At 44.8% G+C, this 26462-nt stretch overlaps 1 protein-coding gene and 1 long non-coding RNA gene across 24 annotated transcripts in view; both read right to left on the bottom strand.

The window, feature by feature from the left end:
- The window catches only part of RBFOX1 (RNA binding fox-1 homolog 1), a 2117065-nt gene that overhangs the window by 1429898 nt on the left and 660705 nt on the right, over nucleotides 1–26462 (bottom strand). The gene's annotated exons all lie outside the window — the stretch shown is intronic.
- Nucleotides 11960–23246, bottom strand: LOC311585945. Its single transcript, XR_014775395.1, has 3 exons — nucleotides 21128–23246; nucleotides 20062–20154; nucleotides 11960–12686 (listed from the first exon to the last, which is right to left on the bottom strand). It is a non-coding gene; the product is annotated as an uncharacterized lncRNA (long non-coding RNA).

Raw genomic sequence — 26462 nt, 5'->3', positions numbered from 1 at the left:
CAGAACTGGGGGGATGCTTCCATTTGTGAAGAACTTACCCTGAAAGCATTGCAGATGAGTTCAGTCCCTGGATGCCACATAAAAAATAAAAATAAAAATAGGAAAACCACACACGATGGTGCACGTTTGTAATCTCAGCCCTGCAAATACTGGCATAGGCAGATCCCCAAGGCTCGCAGGCTGGCCAGCCTGCCTAGCTCAATTGGTGACTTACAAACCTCAAGTAACTAGAGCATCGGTTCACAACCTTCCTAACACTGTGACCCTTTAATATGGTTCCTTGTGTGATGGTGACCCAATCATAAAAGCATCTCATTAGACTCTATAACTGTAATCTTGCTACTTTTATGAATCATAATGTACATATCTGATATGCAGGAGAGAAGCCACCACAGGTTGAGAACTGCTGCACTAGTGCCTCTGAGAGTGACACCTGAAGTTGACCTCTTGCCTAGAGACACACACCTGTACAAACTTGTATATATGAACCCCTATGAATCCACATGAACACACATGTACGTACTTGTATTAAAAGGTGTCCAGCACACAGTGGGGATTCAGTGAACTGCACATAAGCCAATCCACCAAATAACAGTCTTCTTCTTCTCATTATTTCCCACCTACAAAATTTGTATGCAACTGTGGCAGCTTGGTCGGATTTAGAAAATAATCAGCTCTTGATGTGATTCAGTAAGTACCTGGATAGAGGGGATGTGATGGAAGGGATTCTCCAAAATGTCTCAGATCAGAAGCAAAACAACAAAGCAAAGAGAGATTTCCAAAGGCAGAGGGGTGCTAATTAACAACTCAATTAAAAAAAGGCAAATTAAACTTTCTGGTTCGCTCTCCTCCACTGCCTGGTAAATTGTTTTGTGAGGCAAATGATTAAAAATGATCATTTCGGAAAGCTGAAATAGCTTCCAAGGAACACAAGGATTTTTCAATATTATACAAAAGGTTTTCACCGCAAAATAAACTTCCGTGATTAAAAGCAGCAGCGCTGCTCTCCGCATGGAAGCCGGCAGCACAAACGTCGGCTTGGTGATGCATTCGGTATTTTGGGGGAACTGTGAGAATTTTGAAGAGCCAGTGCATCCTTATGAATAAAACACACCATCATTTCCTTTTGTGCACTGTGTCTTCGTGGGCCTCGTACAGGTTATTCTGGAACACTCCTTGCAAATGTATAATTTACATCAAATTAGTTTAGAACTGAGCTCTGAAGAAATGCACAGAGCTCGAGCATTCTCCACAGCGGGTTGTCCCAGAGAATCAAGAAATGGTTGGGGAAACATGGGTCAGAGCAAAGGAAAGCTGAAACCCTTTCAGCTGAATTCTCTGTGATGTGTCTCTTTTATTCACTCCAGCGCTTTCAAGCCTTTTCTACCATGCAACAGAGACAAGGACACACTTGTACCAAGAGCCACGTGCGCAGGACCATCCAGCCTGCCTGGGCAAAAACCACTGTCTAGGTGTGTAAGGGTTTGGATAAGGGTTTGTTAAAGATGACTTCCAGTAGGTGGCGCTATGAGAGGTACATGGATCATGCAAATGAGCTGCTGCAAAGTAGCACCTAGCTGGGGGTAGTAGGTCACTATGGACACAATAGGGATTGAAGGCTACAGCTTGTCCCCATATCCTTCCCCTCTTTCTCTCTCCTCACTGCCTTGAGATAAGCAGCTTCTCCAGTCACATTTTCCCTACCTCAGTGTGGGAGCACAGCAATGGGACCAGTTGTCCATAGACTGAAACCTTGGAAACCATGAGCCATAATAAGCCTTCTTCCCTTTAGAGTGCCTACATCAGGCATTTTGTCACAGTGATGGAAAGTTGACTGACAGAGATGTGAAAACATGATAGCGGCCCAACCCAAGGAGAACAGAGCATAGGCCTTTAATGACTGGAGTGGCAGGGACAAGTCAATCATCCTTAGTCAAAATGTTGGAAACCGAAGTGCTTTGAAACTAAGATCATGTTGAAAACCTGCATGATACCACAGGTGGGAAAACCCTACATGTGACCTCCTATAACAGGTCACAGAGATGATGCAATCACACTAAGGCCATTAAAAGAACCATCCTCAGACTGTGTGCACGTGAAGCCCATGGGAAATAAATGAGTTCTATGAGTAAACTTGGCCTCCTTCCCAATAGGACTTATTATGTACATTTGACGATTCCCAAATAATGTCAAATACAAAAGAAATATCTGGAATTGTAGAATTTCAGCCAGCCCAAGCAGCTTCCATCTTTACTCCCTTGTGAAGGTCTACTACAGACTTTAATGACCATTTAGTCTCTATAGTTCCCAAGGAAACTTAGAAAGTGCTCCCCATCCCCTGCAAAGTAGGTTCTAATATCAATAGTGGTCCTGCTACCTCAGCCATATTTGGAGTTTTCTATTATGCAAAGGTACTACTAGGGCTGTGTGATTAAGAACAGAGCATGTGCCATGTCCTAAATAACGTCTATTGCTGGGATACAAATCCTGGGGATGGGGGGGAAGGCATCTGAGGAAAGAAGGAGGCTTCTTTCAGCTCATAACTCCAGGTTACAGTTCAGTATTGTAGGGAAGTCAAGACAGGAACTTAAAACAGCTAGTCATACCTCATGTAGGGCAAGGCAGACACAGAAGGCATTCATGCCCGCTCCCTTGCTGGCCTGCTTTAGCTCAGTTAGACCTCGTTACTACTCATTATGTGGTTCAGAACCCAATCCTGGGTCTTCCCATATCAACAAACTGCACCCCCGAAAGACATGTCCACAGGCTAGCTCAGTAGAGACAAGCTCCCAACTTCACAGTTTACCCTAGACTATGTCAAGTTGATCATTAAAGCTAACCGTTGTATTCTTTCCCCAACATGAAAAATAACAATAAAGACTTTACTGAGTTCTCATGCCTTATGTTAACCCTGACTCAATGAGCTGAGACCCTCCATGTTTCCTACACTTAGGCTAACGTTCCCACCCTGGAACACACTGACTTCTTTTCTACTTGTCTTACACTGTGGGCATACAGGCTAGCAGTGTTATCCAAAGGCTCATTATCATAGATGGCCCTGCTTGATTCACCACCCTTCCTATGTGCCTCAGAAACACGATGTCAGTTAAGACACGAAATGGCTTTTTATATGCTCCTAGTAGTGTCCACCCTTGAGAAAAAAATTTCAGAAACAATGGCAGGCTTTACCCTGAGCCCCAGGGTTTTCCAAACCCTTCCTCCCTCAGATGCAGCCGGGAGCACCTGCTCTTCCACAGGCTTACTTGCAAGCACAGTGATGCCCTGGATTCAGGTGCCATCTTCTTCCACTAGTGGGTGAGTAGGATACTGTCGAGAATTTAATGAGTGAGATCCTTCTCTGAGCCCTCAGCTAATCAGAACTTAACACATGGCTTCTGAAAGCCCAGTGTCAGCTGCCTAGGACCAAAGTACTAGAAAGGGCACTCTGTCACAGACTTAAGCAATACCCTGGGATCAAACATGAGGATCATGGGACCACAGGGAGTATGGAAGGCTCCTAATTTGTCCCTTCTCCCCCATCCCTGTCTCTTCAGCACAAAGGGTCCGAGCCAAGCAGGACAGTTACCACATCTTTGGTCCCCGCCATTCATGCAATAAGCTTTGAGATCCCCTGAGCTCAGGGGACCAGATGGGATTCGCTATGATTCCCCCTTTATCAGTGGGATACAACCATGCCCTTACAAGAGCTTACTTGCTGAGCAGAGAGTATCTGCTAGGTTCTATCGCAGGCTCTGGGGTTCAAGTCTAAGAGTAGAACAGAAGCCTGCAGAGCCCCGGCTGACTGGAAGCAGTCATCAGGACGGTGTGCACCCAACTGCAGCTGCCTATGTGGATACGTACTGAGAACAAGGGACTCTTGATAGCTCAGAGATCCTAAACGACAAGGAAAGGCTGCTCTCTCATTTTGTCTGCAATCTAAAAGGACTAGAAGCATCCCAGATAGTGACTACAAGACAAGGAAGCTAAGAACCAAGGCCTGAGGAAGGATAAACCAAGACGTCAGAGCAAGTTTCATGGGCTGTAGAGTGAGGGCAGGAGGAGGACTTGGAGGGGCAGCCATGTTGAGAAGAACCTCACTTACAGAGCAAGTGGGAGGGACAAAGGGTTTAAAAAAGGAGTGTGTGGAGTTTGTTCCTTTATTCAAACAGAAACAGGGTCTCTAGGCCAGGGTGATGTTGACCTCCAGATGTAGCCAAGTCTGACCTTGAACTTCTGAGCCTCCTGCTCCCGTGTGTCTCCAGAGCTGGGATTACAAGTCTATGCCACTACTTGTGGTTTATGTAGTGCTGAGGATCAAACCGTGGCCCTCATGCATACTGGGCAAGCATTCTACCAACAGATCCACACCTTCAGCCCACCAATCACGAACTTCAGATCCCTGAAGAAGACATACAGGGTGTTTCTTCCCAAACAAAGTCACCGTCCTCCTGCCATGCTAGCTTTGCTTTGTTTGTTTGCTTGGTTTGTTTTTTTGTTTTGTTTTGTTTTTCAAAACAGGGTTTCTCTATGTAGCCTTGGCTGTCCTGGACCCACTTTGTAGACCAGGCTGGCCTCGAACTCACAGTGATCCTCCAAAATGCTGGGATTAAGGCATGCTCTGCTACCACCCGCCTAGCTTTGCTTTTTTGAAGGAGCACACTGGATTACACAAATGGGTGCTCCAGGCTCTGTCTTTCCCAAGGATGGGTGCACCTGCCCAGTGAGTAGTGCCTTTGTCAGGAGAGGCCAAGCTATGTTCAGTAACGAGTCACTCCTTACCCCAGAGATTCCAGGAAGGGTGATGAACACACAGGGTAGGTAAATGACGGCACCGTTGTGTGCTCAAGCTACTGGGTGCTCCTCAGAGGTCTCCTAATGACTAGCTTAGGGCTGTCGGCACTGACAAGGTGAAACTCTAGTGCATTATGAAGAGCATAACAGGCCAGACACAGGGATATGTGCAGAGCATAATGCACTGCCATGTTTAAGGAGACACAGAAGTTGATGGTGGATATTCAGAAGTGTCCTAGCTTCTATAGGTTTGGGGTCAAGTAGGGAAGAGACAAAGGAGAACAGTCAACGGTCCAGATTTGATGAGGATGTAGCTAAGATGTAGTCGATACAGTCATCATCAAACTCAAATTGCTTTTGTACGTGTTTCCATATGTGCGTATGTATGTGTGTGTGTATGTGTGTGTGTGTGTCTTCACGTGTGAGCCTGTGTCACTGGGAGTCAGAAGACAGCCTTGGCTGTCATTCCTCAGGTTACCTTTTTTTGAGACAGGATCTCTCACCAACATAGAACACTCCAGGCATCCACCTTCCACGACCTCCCCAGAGCTGGGATTACAGATGAATGCCACCACATCTGGCATCACATGAATTCCACATTACATGAATTCAGATCTTCATGCTTGCAAGGCAGACACTATATTGACTGAACCATCTCCCCTGAATCAATATTTCTCGTTTTCATGATCTTTAGATCTATACACTGCAGGGCTGGAAAAATAGTTCAGCAATTAAGAGCACTGTCTGTTCTTCTGGAGGACCTCAGTTCAAGTCCCGCCACGCACATGGTGGCTAATGACCATCTGTAATGGAGTTCAGCACCCTCTTCTGGAGTGCCAATGTCCATGCAGACAAAATACATCTACATAAAATGTACAAACAAATCTTTAGGGGCTATAGAGATGACTCAGTTGTTAAGAGCACTGACTGCTCTTCCAAAGGACCCAGGTTCACTTCCAAGCACGTGCATGGCACTCACAACTGTCTGTGACTCCAGTTCCAGAGGATTCAGTGCAAATATGCAGGCACACAACACCCTAATGCTTGCATGTGTGCACATGCACACACACATGCGCACATACACACATACACAGAGAGAAAGACAGAGAGACAGAAAGAGAGAGAGAGAGAGAGACAGAAAGAGAGAGAGAGAGAGAGAGAGAGAGATCTACGGGTGTACGATAGGGGCCTTTTACTGAATTAAAAATATATATTGTTTGAAATACATACCATAAAGCAGAGGCCAGCAAACGTCAGCTATTGGAATGCCACCTATTTGTACACATGTGTTCTCACTGTTCACAGCCATTCGGGTTTCTCTACACATCATCCGCATCAGAGTTTGCACTTGAATAATGGTTGAGAAGCTAATGTGGAGTCTGTGTGGTGAATGACGCTTAAGATATTTATTGTGTGGCCTTCTCCGTTAAAGCATTATTATCTACCCTCTGCCCTAGACCTAGTATGTGTGTGTCCATGTGTGTGAAGGTGTCTATAAGCGCATGCATCAGAGGCCAGAGGTTCATTTCAGGTTCCTTGGGCACCACCCACCTTGTTTGTTGAGATAGCACCTCTAACTGAGACCCACAGCACACCAATTAGACTGACTGGCTAGTGAACCCCAGGGATCCACCTGTCTCTCTCTCCCCAGCACTGGAATGCAAACACAATGCACCATGCCCAGCCTTTCAACATGATCATTGGGGGCCTGAACTTGGGTCCTCACACTAGCACATTTCCCCATCCCCTAAATGCAGCTCTGAGACTCACCCTTTGCAGGTGGCTACAAAGCAGAGGAAAACCGGCAGAGATACCGTCAGGCCTTCACCATCCACGTGCACACGTGGCTCTTGTCTTTAATCATAAATGTATTTTACCAGCTGATCTAATTTCATTGTCCCAGAGTGGTAAAAAGCCTGTTTCCTACCACTAGCTTTCTGTGGGGAGAGAAGAAGAAACTTCTGCTCACAGAGATATGGTCACCTTTCGGGGATTTGGCAAGGCCACCACAGGCTGAGGTCATCTGCATGCCCTGGACTGGTCTGCATTCTCCTTGGGCAGCCGTGGAAGAGATTTGGGGTTCAAAGTGGAGAGATCAGGCAGAGCACTTTCCACAAATGTCTGGCTGATGATGACACGTCAGAGCTTTACTTAAAACTCATCTGCCTTCATGGCGACAGAGTTTGCTCGTTAATTGGTTTTCAGGAGCTTTGTTTAGTACGGTTACTGAATGTTGCCAAATAGGAGCTTAAAAGGCTCAGTCTAGTGCCCAGACAACATGATGCACTTTCCATCAGCCTTTAACTGGGCAAGAAGAAGGGTCTTACTGTCTTGGGAACCTTCTACCCATGGGTAGGTTGGTTTCCTCTGGGATTGAGTGTTTGTGGAGATTTTCAAGTTTCCCATTTCCTCCTCTGAATTCCACTAGTCTTCCATGGTTTTGCTCTGCTGAATGTAAGCCCTCCGCCCCACCACCTGTGCTTTCTTCTGTCAGAGAACGTGTGCAGGAAGGAGAGTCCTACATGGACAGAGGGAGAGAAGCACCTTGCACCACTGAACAAGCTCTCCCAAAGCTCTCTCTGTAGATGTGGCTGTTAGGAATAAGGCTACAGCGACTCATGGCTTCACCCACCTGTGCATATGCTGTTGTATGCCTTTGTTACTTGAGGCCCTTACACAAGAGTTCAGCGGTTGGGCAATAGTTGACTGCGACTGCACAGGTCTTACCACAAAGCCAACTGCAAAATGCTTCCATTGTTTTGCATGCATGGGGGCTGTCACATAGCATCCTCACCTACAGTCAGTGTTTGGATCCTTTTTGTTGTTGTTATTTTAGAGTCTAAGGTGTGTGTGTGTGTGTGTGTGTGTGTGTGTGTGTGTGTGTGTGTGTGTGTGTGTGTGTACCTGTGTATCTGTGGCCCCAGCCCTGTGGACATATGTAGAGGCAAGAAGTTGACATAGGGTGTCTTCCTTTATAACTGTCCACTTATATTTTGAGGCAGAGTCTATCACTGAACATGGGATCCACTGTTAGAAAAACCTGGCTGGTCAGTGAACCCCAGGATCCTCCTTGACCCACTCTCCAGTGCTGGAGTGGGGGTGCTGGGAATCTGAACTCAGGTCCCTGTGCTTTCCCTGCACTTTACCCAATGAACCATCTTCCTACCCTGTCAAAACAGCTTAATAGTGTGTTGCATTTGGCCCAATATATCCCTGGGCTCTCATTTCCTTCGGCAGTCAATATGAAAATAGAGATTTAAAAAAATTTTTGTTTTTACTTACGTACATGTGTGCCTGTGTCTTTGTGAGCATATGCTATGTGTGTGCGATGCCTACAGAAGCCAGAGAGAGCATCAAATCCTTTGATGCTGGAGTCAATGGTTGTGAGCTGCCAGATATGGGTTCTGGGAACTGTACTGAGTCCTCTGCAAAAGCAGCAAGTGCTTATAACTGCTGGGCTGTCTGAGCATCTCTGGACAATAGAGGATGTCGGGTAAATATCTAGTAACCTCACCCTAGCTTCTTAATTCTAGGCTCCTTCCCCATTCAACTCTCTAAAGCGAAAAGTACTTGGGTGAAAAACGTAGCTTTTTTTTTTTCATCAAAAAATTGAGATCTTTTTGTTAAAGTTTTAAAAATGAAAATCAAAGTCATTGGTAAAGAGGTAGAAGTTTAATGCACTCAGCCGAGACTTCATTATTAGCGCCTGTCTCTTGCCCAAGCGTTGGACATTTATTTAATGGCATGACCTTTCTCAGATCTTGATTTCTAAATCTATGATGTGAACAAAGCCATAAACTGTCCTTGCTAGGATGCAGGCTAGTTTGAAATTGACTGGAGCACGGAATGATCTGGAAAGGTCCCACATGAATCTTCTTTAGCAGCTTGCCACCATGCAGCCTGCTATTCATTTCTACAAGGTCAACTTCATTTTCACTTTTAGAATTCAAAAGCTCCGTGTTCCTGAGGCTGGCGGACACATCAGCGCAGTCTCTGAGCCCCTGCCTGGCTTACGTCAGGGCTTGGCTCAAAGATTTCTGAAATTAAACGGGCCAGATAAACGGAGCTTGATTAGGCAGAGCAGGAGGAAAGCCATGGAGAACGGCAAAGTCGCTCGTTGTTCTGAGGAGAGTGAGGGAAGGCGCATAGTGTTTAAGGCTGTCGTTGCTTTGGCTTTTTAAATCTTTGTTTAGTAAAAGCCTCACTACTGTTCAGTTTATATATTTATTATGTGTATGCATACACATATGTATATGTGTTTGTGTTTGTATGTGTGTGAGTTATGTGGGTATACAGGTGCATATGTGTACAGATTTATATACACATGGAGGTCAGGCATCATATACCTTATGTTATATAGAAAGGATCTCTCACTGGGACCTGGACCTCACTGATTCACCTTGGTTGACTAATTAGTGAACCCCAAGAATCGGCCTTTCGCTGCTTCCTACAGCTGGGGTTGCAGACACGTGCCCAGCTTCTTCTTATGTGGGGGTTCCAGGAATCCAAATCAGACCTCACATTTGGGAAGGAACATTCGTGTGTGCACACACACCCAGCCCTGTCCAGTCTTTTAACCAGGCCAGACTCACATCTGTCTTGGGGCTTCTGTGATGGCTATCCTTCCACTGTGGAAGCTTTATCCACAGCAGTTGGCTCAGCCTCCCTCTTCTCCCAAGGCTTTGCAAAAATGCCACATTTTCAGGAAGATGCTCTTACTTCACACTCAAGTCCGTTTCTTTCCTAACACTTGTCACTGCCCTAGCTTGTCACCTGTTTCTCAGGTGGTTACATCCTCGCCATCTACTTTCAGTGAGAAACAAGTTCTTGCAAAAACAAGAGAAGTTTCTTTAATATAGTGATACTCTAGTACTTAGGCCAGGACTTGGTCTCTCCAGAGTCCCTCAAAGACATATATGGTCATTAACATATGGATGTTATCTCTCTTCTGGTAAGCACATATACACAGGCAATACACACACACACACTACCCAGACATCACAACACAAACCACACACACACACAAACCACTACATATACACACTATCCACATGTATTACATACACACCACACAAACCACTATACACACCCTGCACACCAAAACAAAACACACACATACTGTCCACACATACTACACACACACACACACTCTGAAACAAAAACCACTACACACCATATATAACATACTCACATAATATACACATACCACTCACAAAAACCACTACATGCAGAAACACTACACACAGGTACACACACTACACAGGGAAACACAACACACAGAAACACTACACATAAAATACTACATGCACAAACACTACATACACACAAAACTACATTACATGCATGCAAACATTGTGTTGTACAGAGACAGAGAGACAGAGAGAGAGGAGAGCTAGGGAGACAGTTATGCTGCCTCTGCTTGCAAGTATGAGGCCCTGTGTTGATCTTTAGAACCATGCAAGTGGGATGTAATGTCAGTACTGGAGAGGTAGGGAGAGGGGCATCATTATGGCTTGATGAACAGTCAGCCTTGCCTACTTAGTGAATTCCAGGCTAGTGAGGGACCTTACCCCCATAGAGAGAGAGAGAGAGAGAGAGAGAGAGAGAGAGAGAGAGAGAAGAAGAAGAAGAAGAAGAAGAAGAAGAAGAAGAAGAAGAAGAAGAAGAAGAAGAAGAAGGGAGGAGAGAAGGATGGAGGGAGAAAGGAAAAAAGGAAGAAAAAAAAGAACAAGAATGGCACATGAGGAATGGCAACCATAGTCACCCCCTGTCCTCCATACATATGCACACCTCTTTGTACATGAATGCATGTACACACGAACACACATAAATACAAAAAACCAAATCGGACAAAACCGCTCCTTTCTAAACAACAGAGCAGCCACATGTCTGACTATTACTGAGGACAGCAGGAGCTCCCAAGAGTGATGTTCCTGGGAGCAACCACGCATGCTCACTGGCCGAAGTGCCTGGTGTCATACAGATGGTGCCTTGCACTCTGATCTTGTGTACCTCGCTTGTTTATCCAACTTGTCTTGTCCCCCTTCTAAACCAAGACTAATGAGACACCTATTCTATATAGTTGTAAAATTCAGATAAAGTCATAGGTTATATATACTGGCAGAGACACATTTCTACACTTGACCTCTGCCAGGCCTATGGATTGTCACAATGTGAATTCTGGTAGCAGGAGACAGGGAGGGGGACTGACATAACGGCCTGGGCATGGCTAAGTGGCCTCTCAACAACAGGTGCCATCCAGAAATCCTGAGCACTGACTCTCTCACATGCTGAGAGAGAATTTCTACGTAGTAATTCTCCATTACATTTCAAATGAGGTATTTAATCCCTCGGATTTGATTTCCTGGCTGGAGGGGACACCAAAAATGCAAGTAAACACTATATTGGAAATCTGTTCAATGAATTGCAAAATTCTCTTCTCATTTGTCATAGAAAAAAATATTCTTTAAAGGATAGAGTTAAATTGTTTACAACATGGTCAGGCTGAGCCCTTGAGCCCAGTCACAAAAGACTTCCCCACCCTTTGTCGCTTTTAATGGCAACAGGTATTTAATGGAAAATCACTTTTTAAACCGTCAGCCCCGTAATCCTTTATAAATTCTCTGTCCTCGTGCTATCAGGAGGATGATCTGGGGACCTTGCCATAGCACAGGGAGGAAAATCACCTCCCGACCCTCAGCCACTGATGTGTGAGAGGGTCCCACAGGGAACCAGCTGAGGATAGTAATTGCATTACTCTATAGCCCGCAAGCCCTGATCAACCCCAACCATCCGTCCAGGCTGGAGACATGCTTCTGCTGGCTGTGACCAGCTCCTACCTCCTGTTTCCTTCGCATCCAGAGACTCCAAGAGGGCAGCTCAGAGTTCAGGCTTTCTTATAACCAATCACTCTCTCTCTCTCTCTCTCTCTCTCTCTCTCTCTCTCTCTCTCTCTCTCTCTCTCTCTCTCTCTCTCACACACACACACACACACACACCAGGCAGACACTGTTCACATTCTCTTCTGACCCAAGGACTTATCCTCACTTTAGAGTGCTGGGTGGCATATCCAAGTGCGCCAATGAAGATGTAGACAGCTCAGCAAAGCCCAGAGTCCACAGATTATTTAGCAGACAGTAAATCTTCAAAACCTGGGCTATTGCTTTTCTTATCTCAGTGGGAGAGATCATTGTTCCCCTTGAAAGGCCCACCTCACCATGTCCTTCTGGCCTTCCCATTCGTGGGTTTTATTTATATGTTCACATAAGACAACAGCTGTGGACCTGGGTAGACGGTACAGTCAGGATGTACATCTTTTGTTGCTTGAAAGCCTGAGAACCTGAGTTCGAGTCCCCGAACACACATAGGAGAACCTGAGCATGGCGGTCCCACTGGAGTCATGTCTTAGTGACTGTCTATCCTGGATTTCAAGATAGAGACTGTCACTGAAACCAAGTTCACCATTTAGGATAGGCAGACTGGCCAGCAAGCCTCAGGAATCCACCAGCCTCACCTCCCCAGAACTTGGATCAAAATTATATATGCTGTGCCAGACTTTTTCTTGGATGCTAGAATCAGAACTCTGGTCCTCATATGTGTGCAGTCAGCACCGTACCAACTACATCATCTTCACCACTCCACTTTTATCATTTTAAGTTAAATTTCTATTTCTTTATTTTTATTACGTTTTATTTCATATTATGCGTGCTCACACATGCTGTGGCATCACGTAGAGGTCAGGAGACAATTTTCAGAAGTCAGCTCTGTCTTTCCACTGTGTAGGTCCTTAAGATGAAATTGGTGCTGCCAGACTTGGTGGTAAATGCCTGTATCCTCTGAGCCACCTCATCAGCCCCTTTTAACAGAGCTCACATAAAACGCACCTTTGAGTTGTTCTGAAACATAGAAGGCAGTGCTGTTTATCATGTTAGCAAGGTTGTGCAGCCAGCCTGTCCACCCTTGGCTCTAACTCTGTCTTACCCTTTCAGCCTCAACTTTGTGTGTGTGTGTGTGTGTGTGTGTGTGTGTATGTGTGTGTGTGTGTGTGTGTGTGTGTGAGAGAGAGAGAGAGAGAGAGAGAGAGAGAGAGAGAGAGAGAGAGAGAGAGAGAGAGAGAGAGAGAGAGTACTCTCAACACAGAAATACAGCCCCTGCTCCCATCCTAGCCCCTGGAGTGTTGCAGCCTACTTTCTGTATCCGGGAATCTAAATACCCCAATGGTCCCCTGTAAGGAGAATCACATTTGTTCTCTGATATCTGGCTTCCTCCACTTTGTTTTCGAGGTTTAGCCATGTGATTCCTAGCATGTATCTTATGGCTCAGTAAATTTCCATTGTCTGTGTGGACCAGTCATCCATGGGTGGATGGATGCGTGGTTTCTACATTTTGGCTACTAGTGGTGCGTTAGCTATACCTTAACATAAAAACATCTTTCCAGGCTCCTGGTTTTCTTTTTACTTTTTGTTGTGTAATTCTGGACATCAAATGCAGGACCCACTCAGCTGCTAAGAAATTTTGCCACTTACCCACAGCCCAGAGTTCTGGGTTGTCACTTTCACCTTTGAATATTTTAGAAATAGAAGTCGTTGATCCTACGTTAATTTCATGTAAGTTTCCTAAGAATGTATTAAAGTTTTAGGAACCTCCAATGTATCCATCCAAGAGACAGCGAAGACTTTTCTGAGAAACCACACTAGTGTGCCTTATAGTTTCCTAGACTTTATGTCTTGTGTTGTTTTGTCTTTTTTTTCCTGGGTTGTAGGTAGCCCAGGCTGGCCGGCGACTCATTGCATAGCTACGTATGACCTTGCAGTTGTGATTCTCCTGCCCTACTACCCTGTGTGTGCAGTGCTGAGGATTGAACCCAGAACTTCATCCAGGCTAAGCAGTTATTTTCTAACTGGACAATATCCCTATGCTCCAACAGTTTGCTGAAAAATACCTCCATTCTTCCAACTGTGGTATTCCAGTGTTTAAAATGATTCACATCTTTTTATTCTAAAGCTTCTTAACAAATGCTCTGGAGCTCTAACGAGAGTGCACACACACATACACACACACATACATATACACACAATACACATACAAACACACATACACACAAACACACACACACACACACACACACACACACACACACACACAGACACACATGAGTAGGCAGGGGCAGAGGATCATATTCTGCAACCCTGCAGAATGAATGACAGAGGTTCTGCAGCTTTCTCGTCCCATTAACTAAAAAGATAGAGTTACTGTCCTCCCTTCAATCCTTCAATGAAGGATGCCCCAGGAAGCCCTGAAGTGCCGAGTCAGCACGGACACCTCATCTCTGCTGTCAGTCCATCACTAATGAGAGAGGAGGATGCTAGAAGCTCTGCTCAGCACTATAGAGCTACATCAGCCAGCACAAGGCTGAAGAAGGCTGCAAGACAGGGTGTTCTGTCTTAGAAACGCAGAGGGGGAAATGGTAAAATCACCAAGAAGTTGGATAGGAAATTCATCTTTCATCTGTTCGTTCATGCACTCTCAGCATGTACAAAACTCCTAGAGTGTGTGTGTGTGTGTGTGTGTGTGTGTGTGTGTGTGTGTATGTGTTGTGTGTGCACACAACAGGTCTACTTATCTTTTAGACACAGGATTTTACAACAGCAATGGAGATACATAAATTAATGAGGCTTTCCCTCTACTATCAAGATTTTAGACTAGCAGAAGCAGCAATAAATAAATAAATAAATAAATAAATAAATAAATAAATAAATAAAGACATAGACTGAGTCCTCACAGTTTCTTGTCACCCAGAAGCATTTCTTGTGCAATCCCTATAGGTGGTTACCCTATAGAGGGAGGTGCCATGAGCAGCCGCTGGTTGTTACGTAGATGCATGCAGCTAGTAAATGCAGAAGTTGCATTGCCTCCAAGCCCCTTCACTCCCAAATCTACCACTGTGCCGCTATCTACTCAAAGGAGAAAAAATGCGCAGTTGACTGGGCCCTGAGGGATGGGCATAGCCAGGCAAGATGGAGCTCACCTATAGCCCTAACGCTCTGGAGAGAGGAGCAGGAAGATCGAGAGTTTAAAGCCCACCTGGGTTATATCAAAAGAACCTGGATTCCACTCATGGAAAGGGGGAAAAAAAGGGATGGACAAGGACACGTCTTTGTATAAAACAGTTTTGTAACCATCCTGGCAGGCTGAAATGCACCGGCTTTAGTGCATACACAACTGCGTTTGGCTCATTTTTCTATGACTCTCTTCATTCTGTTCCTCCCCTGTTTATAATGACTTTATCTGTAGACAAGTGGTAAAGAGACTACACTGTCAACCCGTGGGCGAGAATCCTCACCAAAACGCGAGGAATCTCTTCTCAGGCTCCTTGGGGAATGAGAAATGCCGTGTGTCTCTGGAACAGAACTCGTATGTATTATTATCCATGTTTCTTACTCATTCCTAGAACAACCTTGGTGGGCTAGGAAGGGTATCACAGATCAGGAAAACAGAGAACTGAGTTCTTGAGAGCTTTCATATGAATGTTAGATCAAGGGTTGGGTCATAAGACTCAGAAACCAAACTTACTGCATACTCTATAAATAAAAACCTTTAAAGGTTTTTTTTTTTTTGCTAGCTTTCATTATGACACATCCATGCATATCCGTCATGAATTTTGATCACATTCACTCCCCATTTCTTCTCCTGTGCCACTCTTGCCCCACTGCTCTCCTTCCTTCCACCTGACAGACAAGATGTGCCCACTGGTGTATCAGAGATATAGCTATTATAGAGGTAACACTGCTTTCTCACAAGATTTGAGGCCACACGCACTGGAGAGAATTCTTTGCTAGTACTGTAACCGTGGTCTGTAATTTTTGCAAGAAGCAAACAATTTTAGAAACAAACAATAAGTATTTAGAAGAGAGAATACGTGCTCCATGAAACAACAACAAAAACTGGTATTTCACTCGGGAAACAGAGGCATGTGAATTCAAGGCCATCTTGATCTGCATAGTGAGTTCCGGGCTAGTCAAAGCCGCACAGTGAGGCAGAAAATAAAATTGTTTTGCAGGAAAGTTTTCTGACCACTGGCTTAAATTAAGGTAAAGCTATTGCTGTGCAGATCATAACCTTTGCATACTACCTGACTTCTGCATAATGACAAACAACAACAACAACAACAACAACAGAAGATGTCAGCAGGAAGCCACAACACTTCACATTCTGCCCCTTGAGCCAACCAACAGGCATAAGTCAATGTAAATATCACTTGATATAATATCCTAACTATTTTATAGGGCTAAATTTTATTTTATTTTATTTTTTCATAAAATAATCATGACAACAAATAGCCTTTTCTGAAAAAATAAAAATTTTACAAGTCTATATGATTGTTCGCAATGATTACTTATTATATACTATTGTCTACAGTGAAGTCCCCAAATTTTAAGTTTCTACCCACAATGTATAAACCATTTCCCACACTACCCAAGATGTTAGTTATCCTCAACTCTTTGACACTGATAGACAAGGCAGGTAGTTCTTGTCATTTGTTTCACAAAAGCAGTATCAGGGTTCTGGCAAGGTTGCTCAGAAGGTGGCACACTTGATCTGCAATGTTTGGGTCCTGCATCTGAATCCCCAGTGCCAATATAAAAAGCTTGGCATGGCTGCATATCTTGTAACCCATGCAGGGCAGAGATGGACTGAGGTCAAGCGCTCACTGGCCACGTAGCCTAGCAGAAATGGTTAGCCTCCGGTTCACATCTCAACACAACAAGACAGAGAGGATAGAGGGAGACAATCCATGTTCTGCTCTACAACCTCTGAATACACACACACACACACACACACACACACACACACACACACGCACGCACGCACGCATGCACGCACACACACACACACACACACACACACACACACACACACACACACTCCAATACTCAACTGAAAGCGGCATTGGAGAGACACTGTCCCTTGAAGGCCACTCTAAGAATACTTCAGTGTTAGAGCCGTAAACAGTGACAAGGTCAACCACCTCTCTCAGTAAACAATAAAGGTCAAATATGACATGTGTGAAAGAGGACAGTACTAACCACAGAGCTGAATCGCTGCCTTTGATTTTACAGATAGCCCACGATTTAATGCCAGGAGATAGAATAATGCTCTTCCAAGAATCTAAGTGACCCAATTATAAGGTGACCCAATAATGGGTCATTTCTCCATTGACATCAGATCATCTTGCAGTAGCACATTTTTATTTTTCTTCAATAACTACAATAACAGATGAAGGGTGGAACAAAACGTATCACATACGCACCCATCTGGAGACTGACATCCAGGAAAAGTGGTAAGTAAAAGATTCTCTCCCTGGGGTGGCTGGAGTCTGAATACAGCTGTGCACTGCCCTAAGTGAAATCTCCATGACAGAAACCTACTCTGTTTGGAGTGGCAGGGCACCAACAGGAATGTTTCAGATAGCCAAATCACATGGTATTATTATGCCAATGGTGACATGGGTTTCACTGGGAGAGGAGTAAAGGCCAATGGCCTGTAGAAGAATAACTGTAAAGAGTGAAACAGGGAACTTAGCCTCCGAGCCCTTAAAATAGATTTAACACAACAAATACTCTAAAGAGTGCTGGGGTGGGGGTGGGGTGGCGGGCTGCACTCTGTCCATGCCCTCCAAATGTTGGTAAATCCCAAGGTTCAGCCTCAATCTTTCTCTTCTCGTTCCATGTCAAATAGTTTTACTTTCCTTAATTTCCTACTTACATTGAGTGTTTATACACGTGTGCATGTACAGTGAAGGCCAGAGGTCAGCATTAGGTCAATTACTCGGGAGCCACCCACCTAAGTTCTAGAAACAGTGTCTCTCACCGGCCTGAGATTTGCCAAGTTACATAAGCTATGTGGCCAGTAAGCCCCAAGTTCCCACCTGTCTATCACCCCAGGGCTAGATTACATGTATGCCACAATGCCTGGTGACTTTACATGGATTCTGAGGATGGAACAGAGGTCCCCATGCTTGCAAGGAGGGCACATTACAGACTGCCCCGTTACCAATTTACACTGCAGTAGCAAGTGTGACGGCTTGAACTCGGTATCAACATAGCAGGAGGTCAACTGCTTCTGCCCTTGCTTTGGCAGCTGGAATGCATCAAATGTCTGTACCCATGATGTTTTTAGTCTGTTCACCGTGGCCACGAGACCACGGGCAGGTTACCATCTATTTTAAAGGAAACAAGAGGACAGGCAAGAAGGCAGTGCCAACAGCTTCACGTTTCATGAGCACACAGGCCTCCCCCAAAGCATTCCCATTGGAATTGGCTTTTTTTTTTTTGTCTCAGTGGACAAGGGGGCCGGAACTCCTGACTCTTCTCTCAGATACAGTGCTATTCAAAGTCTCACAATCTAGGAGTCAGCCAGATGGCTCCCTGGGTAAAGGGGCTTGCTGCCGAACCCCATTGCCTGAGTTAAATCCCTAGAACTCAAACATAAAGTGAGAATGGACTCTCACAAGCTGTCCTCTGACTTCTACAAAAGCATTTTCTCTCTCCCCTCTCTCTCTCTCTCTCTCTCTTTCTCTCTCTCTCTCTCTCACACACACACACACACACACACACACACACACACACACACACACACACGTGCAGTTCAATATAAGTAAATAATACGAAATACATTTTAACCACATATTCTAACCTGCTGTGGTCATGTGGATGCTTGACTTTGGTTATAAATTTGCTTTGGCCACTGGGACAACAGGGGATATGGTAACAGAGCTTAGCTTAAAATAGGCTGTCATGGGTAGAAGAGCCATTTTATCTACCTGTGACTCACCGCTAGGGGAGCACGTGCCCAGAAAGACTTGGTCTAAGGAATACACAAGATTCCAGGCACAGATGCCTGACTCATCTCTCATCCTACAGCTGGAAGTCTGCAACCCAAATGAGACTAGCCAGACCATACTTAGAGTGATGTAAACATACAGGCAATTACATTTTAAGATGGTTTCTTTCTTTCTTTCTTTCTTTCTTTCTTTCTTTCTTTCTTTCTTTTTGTTTGTCTTGTTTTGTTTTGTTTTTATTGGTTTATTCATTCCTTTTTATTTTTTATTTTATTGATTAGAATTTATTCATCCTACAACCTGATTGTTATCTCCTTGCTTGCATCTTCCCCTTCCCACCCTCCCTCCTTCTTCTCCCCTATTCCCCACCCCTAGACCTCTGACAGGGAGGGTCCTCCTCCCCCACCATCTGACCACAGCCCATCAGGTCTTATCTGGATAGCCTGCATCCCCTTCCTCTGTGGGTCCACAGGGCATCCCCGCTAAGGGGAAGTGATCAAATCGCAGGCAACAGAGTTCATGTCAGAGGCAGTCTCTGTTCCGCCCCCCCCCCAACAGTTAGGATGGTTTCTCACACAGCACCATGCTACCTGGACTGACTGAGACATCCTCATTGGATGCAACTGTACACATAGAGTCACTTTTAGTCAAGATGAAGTTAGAAAAGCAAACACACAGCTGGCGCCCCAAAGACTGCTATACCAATATACTTTTCCAATTCAAATCCTCACTCTCTACAGAGCTCTAAGCTAGCATAGCCTTGCCCTGATACTATATTCTCCCAATGCCTCTAATCACTCTTCTTTGACACAGACTTTCTTCCTATCAGACTCTGGGCATGAGGATTTGATTTTTTTAACTTCCTTCACTATCCAAGAGACAGAAGATGCTTAACATGTCAAGGGCAACTGCCGTTTCTGCCAGAATTCACAAGTTCAGAGTGCAGTAAGTAATGCTTCTTGTATTAATTTGTGAGCACTTATAAGACGACTCTAGAAGGTAATGTTCTAGAACCTTGTCTTAGTCGATGTTCTGCGGCTGTGAAAAGACACAAGGCAATTCTTATACAAGAAAGCATTTTCTTGTGAGCTTCCACACAGTCTCAGAGGGTTAGTCCATGGTTATCTTGGCAGGGGAGCATGGCAGCAGTCAGGCAGGCGTGGGCCTGGGAGCTCTACATCTTAATCCATAGGCAGCAGGCAGAAGGAGAGGCATGAGCCTGGCGTAGGCTTCGGACACCTCTATGCTTACTCCCAGTGACTAGCTTCCTCCAAGGCCACACCTCCTAATCCTTCCCAAACAGTTCCAGTAAATACTGAAAAGCATGGGCCTAGGGGGATGGCATTCTTATCATGTACCTCTATAGGTTAAATTCTGGAAGACAAGACAACTTATTATCATCTTATGATGAGAAGTAGTATGTAGCTTACCTTATACTTGTTAGCTTTCGGCAGAACCAGCGTATACCAGCAGTGGCTTTGGAATCAGTCTTCCTCAGGGTCAAGTGTTTTATATACGTTATTCTACATAAATAATTTATGTAAATTATCTTACGAGGCTCCGGCTTGAACCACATTTTTAATCAAATTCAAAACAAGAAAGCTTATACTTTAATGTCTTTTAATAATCACACCTCTAGGATATCTTTGTATGTGCACGTTATACATATGTACATGTCCATGATCCACCCACTTGGGCCCATGGGGAGGCCAGTGGCTGACAACAGGACATTCTCATCAATTGTTGTCCTCCCCCGCCCCTCTTTTTTTTGAGACAAGTCTCAGTGAACCTTGGGTCACTGTTTCAGCTAGCCCCTCCCCCACTCCTACCTCCACCTTCGCGGCATTGAGATTGCAAGTGCCTGTTGTCATGAACGGCATTTTACATGGATCCTGGGATCCGATCACTAAGCCAGTCCAGCCCCTTCTGGATCACGCTTCCTAGGCGAATTCTTTCTGTTACTCGCTCCCTTCTATCAGACCCTTTGGTGGGAGAGACCACTCACATCCATTAGATTGCTGCAATGGAGTGATTGCCATGCCTCTGTGTCTCAGCCGCCCTCCCTCTGTCCCAGCAATCACAAAAGTCTTCAGTTTTTTTTTTCCTCACTCCAAAATCCTTTAACCCAAGGCCATAAAACTCAACCCCTGATGACACCACCTTGTCGGGTTTGCTTTCGTCCCTGTCAGCGCAATCAGCTCATATCAGAAACGCAAGGCTTATTTAGAGGAGACATTATAATGCCATTCCTGTAGGGACTTGCTTACAGCTGCTTTGGGACTCCACTTTGAGACTTCCCACACACCCTCAGCACCCCTTCTAGCAACACGCTGGTGATGGCAGTCAAAGGTGGAGGGGAGAACTTCCTCAGAATCTCCCTCGTCCAAAAAGACTCATCAGCTAAGGCTGTAGATCGAGACTTGGACATGAGGTGTTACAACCAGACTAATGCTAATGCGTGCCCTATGCCGCCGATAGCCATGGCCCTGCACTTACATGGTGGGAGGCTGTGGTACAACCTCATGTTTCTGTTCCGGCTGCTGAAGTAATGCGCATCCCGGCAAGTCGGCGCATGCGCTGTACTCCTTGTTAGGCATCACGAGCGTCCTTCCCAGGGTGCTGTTTGTCTTCACAGTCATTCCCGCTTGTGTTCCTTCCTCTCCTCTCTGACATTCTCTTTCTCTCTTTGTCTCCAACTCTGTCCATTTCTCTTCCCGCATCTTGCTCACAAATCATTCTTGTAACGCTTGTCAGGAGGTTCCCATGTACTGTGAAACCTCCCTCTCAAATCTTACTTCCCTGTAACCCAGGAAAACATTCTCAGTGCTCTGAACTTCGATGCATGTGCTGGTTTCACTGTAAAGCCTGGAAGCATCTTAACTCTGCCCACATGTGCACGCATCACCCTTCCTGTAGTTCAGGACTTAGGCTCACAGTGCCCAGATGTTCAGCGGCAACTATTTTCTGTGGTGGAAGTTCATCTATCGCCCTGTAGGGTGTGATCTACTGGCTGCCGGTGCCACTGCCCCCTTAAGTGCAACAACTAAGAGTAGCTCCAGAAAAGGTCACATGTTCTCTGTAGGTACACATACATACACACACACACACACACACATACATACACACACATACACGCATACACACACACATACATACACGCATACACACACACACACACACACACTGAGAGAGAGAGAGAGAGACAGAGACAGAGACAAGAGACAAGAGACAGAGAGACAGAGACAGAGACAAGAGACAAGAGACAGAGAGACAGAGAGACAGAGAGACAGAGAAAGAGACAAGAGACAAGAGACAGAGACACAGAGAGCGGAGAGAGATTGCCAGTGCTCTGGCCACTTCTCTGGGACTTGGGATGACATGCAGTTCACTGGAGAACGCCCTTCACCTAGAAAGGTACTTGATGTCGACAGACTGATTTCCCATCCTTCTAGGCCCATCTTAATTGAGGGATTTTGTTTCTCCAAATAGCTCAGCGAGTCATTGTTTGAATCCACCATTAAGCCCACACCGCTGCACAAATGACTGTTCAAGAACACACGTGACTTACGCACGCTACTTGGGTAGCAATTGAGTTTGTGCAGCGCTGCTCAGAATTCTTTTCTTAACAAGTTTGACGACTGAAAAGAAAATCTTTTATTTGATTTTCCATGTTTCTGTTTTTTTTTTTATCAAGGCCCTGAGAATCTGTGAGATTCACCAGCAATCATCAGTTTCTGAGAGGGGTCATTTATGAAGCCATGGAGAAACTTGATGACTGTGCGAAGAAGTCACGGTGACCTACAGAGAATAAGGCAGAGCCCCGGAGAACTGTTAGAAAGAACGGTCTCAAAAGCTAATGAAGAAAGTAGGGCAGAACACAAAGCAGAGGGAAAATATCCATTCTGATCATCCACAAAATAGGTCCTTAGGCCTGCACAAGCAGATGTGCTGTTAGTGATGTTTTCATCTTCATGATTTTTAGCTTATGTGTGCTGTGGTATATGCACATGCATGTGTGCAGGCGTGCTCACCTGTGTGTACACACATGTGGACATCAGATTAGCATTGAGTGCCTTCTATTGTTTTCCACCTTTTACATTTTTATTTACTCAGTGACAAGTTTGTGGGCTCCAGAGGCCCCACCCTTAGCTGAGGAGCCATTGACAGTTAATGACAACGGCAGGTGTTGTCAGTTTTCATTAGGAATGTGACCACCGGCAGGTTCCCATGCCTCAGTGGATGACACCAGGCCACTCACATGGGCAGCACTAACTACCCTCAGTGGGGCCGTTTGTTGCTTTGTTTGCTTGTCTTAAGGAATTAATTATAAAAGAATGTCATCAAGATGGGAGGGATTTGTGATGTGAGTTCCATGGGGGAGTTAGGACAGGAAGTTCAGGGGGGAGATTAGATCAAGGTACATCGTACACAGGCTCACTGTAGCTGTGGCTACCTACGAAAGATCAAGCAAGTTAAAAATCCCTCCTTGTGCTGGGTGTGTGACCTTGAGCTAGGTGTGGTGGCCCAGGGTCTTAATCCTAGCACTCTGGAGGCAGACATGAGAATCTCTGTGAGTCTCAGGACCAGCCTCATCTTCACAGTGAGCTCCAGGCCAGCCAGGGATACGGATACAGACATATAGAAATTCTACTTCTTTTTTTGAGCAGGTCCTCTCCTGAACTGAGCCTCTCTTGTTTCAGTTCGGCTACTTGGCCAGCATGTTCTGAAGATCTGCCTGTCTCCTACCCCAGCAGGCACACTAGGGAGTTATGCACAGTTGGCCAGGCTAAGCTTTGCCACTAGTGCTTTAAAATCTCCAGTTTAATAGTAACCCACAGGAGGTAATTATTAACCCCACGTGTGGAACTGTAATTATTTAATAAATGAACAAGTGAAATTGTTGGCAACCCAGATACAAAAGAAGCGATTTCCAGATACAGAAGGAAGCGATATCACCACCTCCAACTGGCCAAAAGCTCTGCACTTGATCCAGCTCAACAAGAGCTCTGCTCTTTAGTAAAAAATTTATATCACATCCTGTTTGATGTAAAATTGAGAGGGGGGGGGAAATGTAACTTATCCCTAAGCCAACTTTTTAAACTGAAATGTTGTACAGAGATTTCAGTGGCATTTTCAGCCACCCTTAAATTTTAATAATACTGATAAAATATTCTACTCTCCCCAGCCAAGTAATTTTTTATCTTTAATTGGTAAGCCCTCATTTATTATTTCTAAAGCATAAAAATTCTAATATCTAGGATTTATAACTTGCCCAGGCAATCGTGACTGCAAATGTATTTTTAAGTGCACTCAAATATAGAGAAAGCAAATGAACACTGGGGAAATTTAAGTTTGGACTACAAGGGAGAAGTTCTCTACAACAAATATATCATCCACTAACTACGTTATACTTCATATATTGAAAAGCAAACAAACCCTGCAATCCTTCCTAGGGTAAGAGCAAGGAGAAAATACATCGGGGGACTGGAGAGATAGATGGCTCTGTTGGTAAAGCTATCACCATGCAAGTATGAGAATCTGAGTTCAACCCCAGCCCCCAGGATCCCACACAGACACAAAGAAAGATGTAGTGGTGCGTGCTTGCAATCTCAAGCCTCATAGGCAAAAACAGGAGAATCCTTGGGGCTCTCCGACCAGCTAGCACAGCCTAATGGGTGAATACTAACCAGGCTGAGACCTTGTCTGAAAAAAGACGATGGAGGGATGCTGAGGGATGACACCCAAAGATGACTTCAGACCTGCCTAGACATACACTCACATGCACACGAACACACACATGCACATCTCACAGGGGTCCCTGAAGACCATCTGCACATCAGATATTTGCATTATGGTTCATAACAGCAGCAGCAAAATTACAGTTATAAAAGCAGCAACAAAATAATTTTATGGCTGGGGAGGTCACTACAACACGAGGAACTGTGTTAAAGGTTCACAGCACTAGGAAGGTTGAGAGCCACTGAGCCAGGGCCTCCAGGGGTGAGCCCTGTAGATACCTCAACTATGGCTCCATGGCACTATCTTAGGAGATGTGAATCTAGAAGCGTGATATCAGAAGTATCTGCTGTGTAAAGCCACTGAGTTTGCAGTCATTTTTACCACACAAGTAGAAAGTGTTCTCCGTGATTCCTGGGGTCCAGCTGCTTATACCACTAGCAATGATGACAACACAGCCCGGTAGCACACAACCTTTAGCCTTTGTGCCATGGACCAGGCACTCCGCTGAGCATTTGGTCTCACAGGTAACGAATTCGCTGTGTTGGGGGTGGGGTGGGGGCTATGTCAATGTTGCTCCTAGCAGCGTGTTGACACGCCTCCCCAGGACACCCATCTGAAGTAGGCCAAGACAGCATTATCTTCAGTTCCAGAAATGTGCAATGTGTGATAATTTTGATGAACAGATTCAGATTCTTTTATTCACTCTTCTGAGCTACACACATCAGAACAGCCTGACTCTCCGTGTGCAGCAAGATTGCCAAGAACCTTCTAGCAACTGACAAATCATGCATCACAAATGGCTTATGCCTAAAACAAATGATCAGCTTTCACTACTCTGACTACCACCAGGTCCCATCAGACACGCGATGATTCCACAACATGTCAACTTATAAATGAGGCTGTTCCCAATGGGCTTGGAAAAATCACTCAGTGCGTAGGAAGGGAAAACTGGGAGCCGTGAGATGTTTTATCTCTTCAGTGTGACTCAAGCTCCTTCTTAGCATCTGGATTTCTTTCTTCAAGAGAGAAAACAGATTAAAGAGCAAATCTAGGTGGTAACAAGATAGCCATAGTTATTTTATAGGAAAGGGAAGTCATAATTCCAAGTATCAAGCAGTCCATCACTTAGGGGAGCCAAATGCAGAGACTCAAGAAGTTAGTGACATCACAGCCACAGTGGAGAAAGAGAATATTTGCACCTCTGCTTGCTTACCTGCTGTTGGCTAACTTTCTCCTCTCTTACACAAATCAGGATCCCTACCTGAGGAATGGTGTTGCCCACAATGGGCCGTGGCTTTCTGAATCAATTAACTCTCAAGGGAAGTGAACCTCATACATGTCCCTGACTGAGACACTTAGTTTTAACTGTCAGCTTGACACCACCTATAACCGCTAAGAGAGACAGTCTTAACATAGAATTATCTACATCAGGCCAGTCTAGAGCCATGGCATTTGAGAGAGAGAGATTGAGAGAGAGAGAGATTGAGAGAGAGAGAGAGAGAGAGAGAGAGAGAGAGAGAGAGAGAGAGAGAGAGAGAAAGAAGAAGAAGAAGAAGAAGAAGAAGAAGAAGAAGAAGAAGAAGAAAGAGGAGGAGGAGGGAGGAGAGGAGAGGAGAGGAGACAGACAGACAGACACACAGACAGAGATGCAGGGGCTTAGGGATTCTACAACAGAAAATAGAAGTTCTTGTTGAATGGAAGCCATGATAAAAATGAACTTTAGATTTCCTTTTTGTATATTTTAGACAGAGTCCTGCAGCGTAGGGTCTTTTGAACTTGATTCCTATTATAGCATAATGAATGAACAGCATGTCCCAGAGTCCATCCATATTGGTACTTGGGCTAGGGCTCTGGTTTCTTTTCTTTCCTTCCTTTAAAAAATTATTTCTTTTCCTTTTTTGAAATTATAATTACATTATTTCTCCCTCCTTCCTCTCTCCAAATCCTCCCATGTACTTCTTCTTGTTCCCTTTCAACTCTATAGCCTCTTTTTATTAAGTGTTGTTACATATATGTATGTAACAATAAATATATATATATAGACAGACAGATAGATAGATCTTATATATAATTCAAATATAAACATATATAT

This window comes from Acomys minous (assembly GCF_964271855.1).
Source record: "Acomys minous genome assembly, chromosome: 16".
Lineage (NCBI taxonomy): Eukaryota > Metazoa > Chordata > Mammalia > Rodentia > Muridae > Acomys > Acomys minous.
This window is presented reverse-complemented; position numbering and strand designations above follow the sequence as displayed.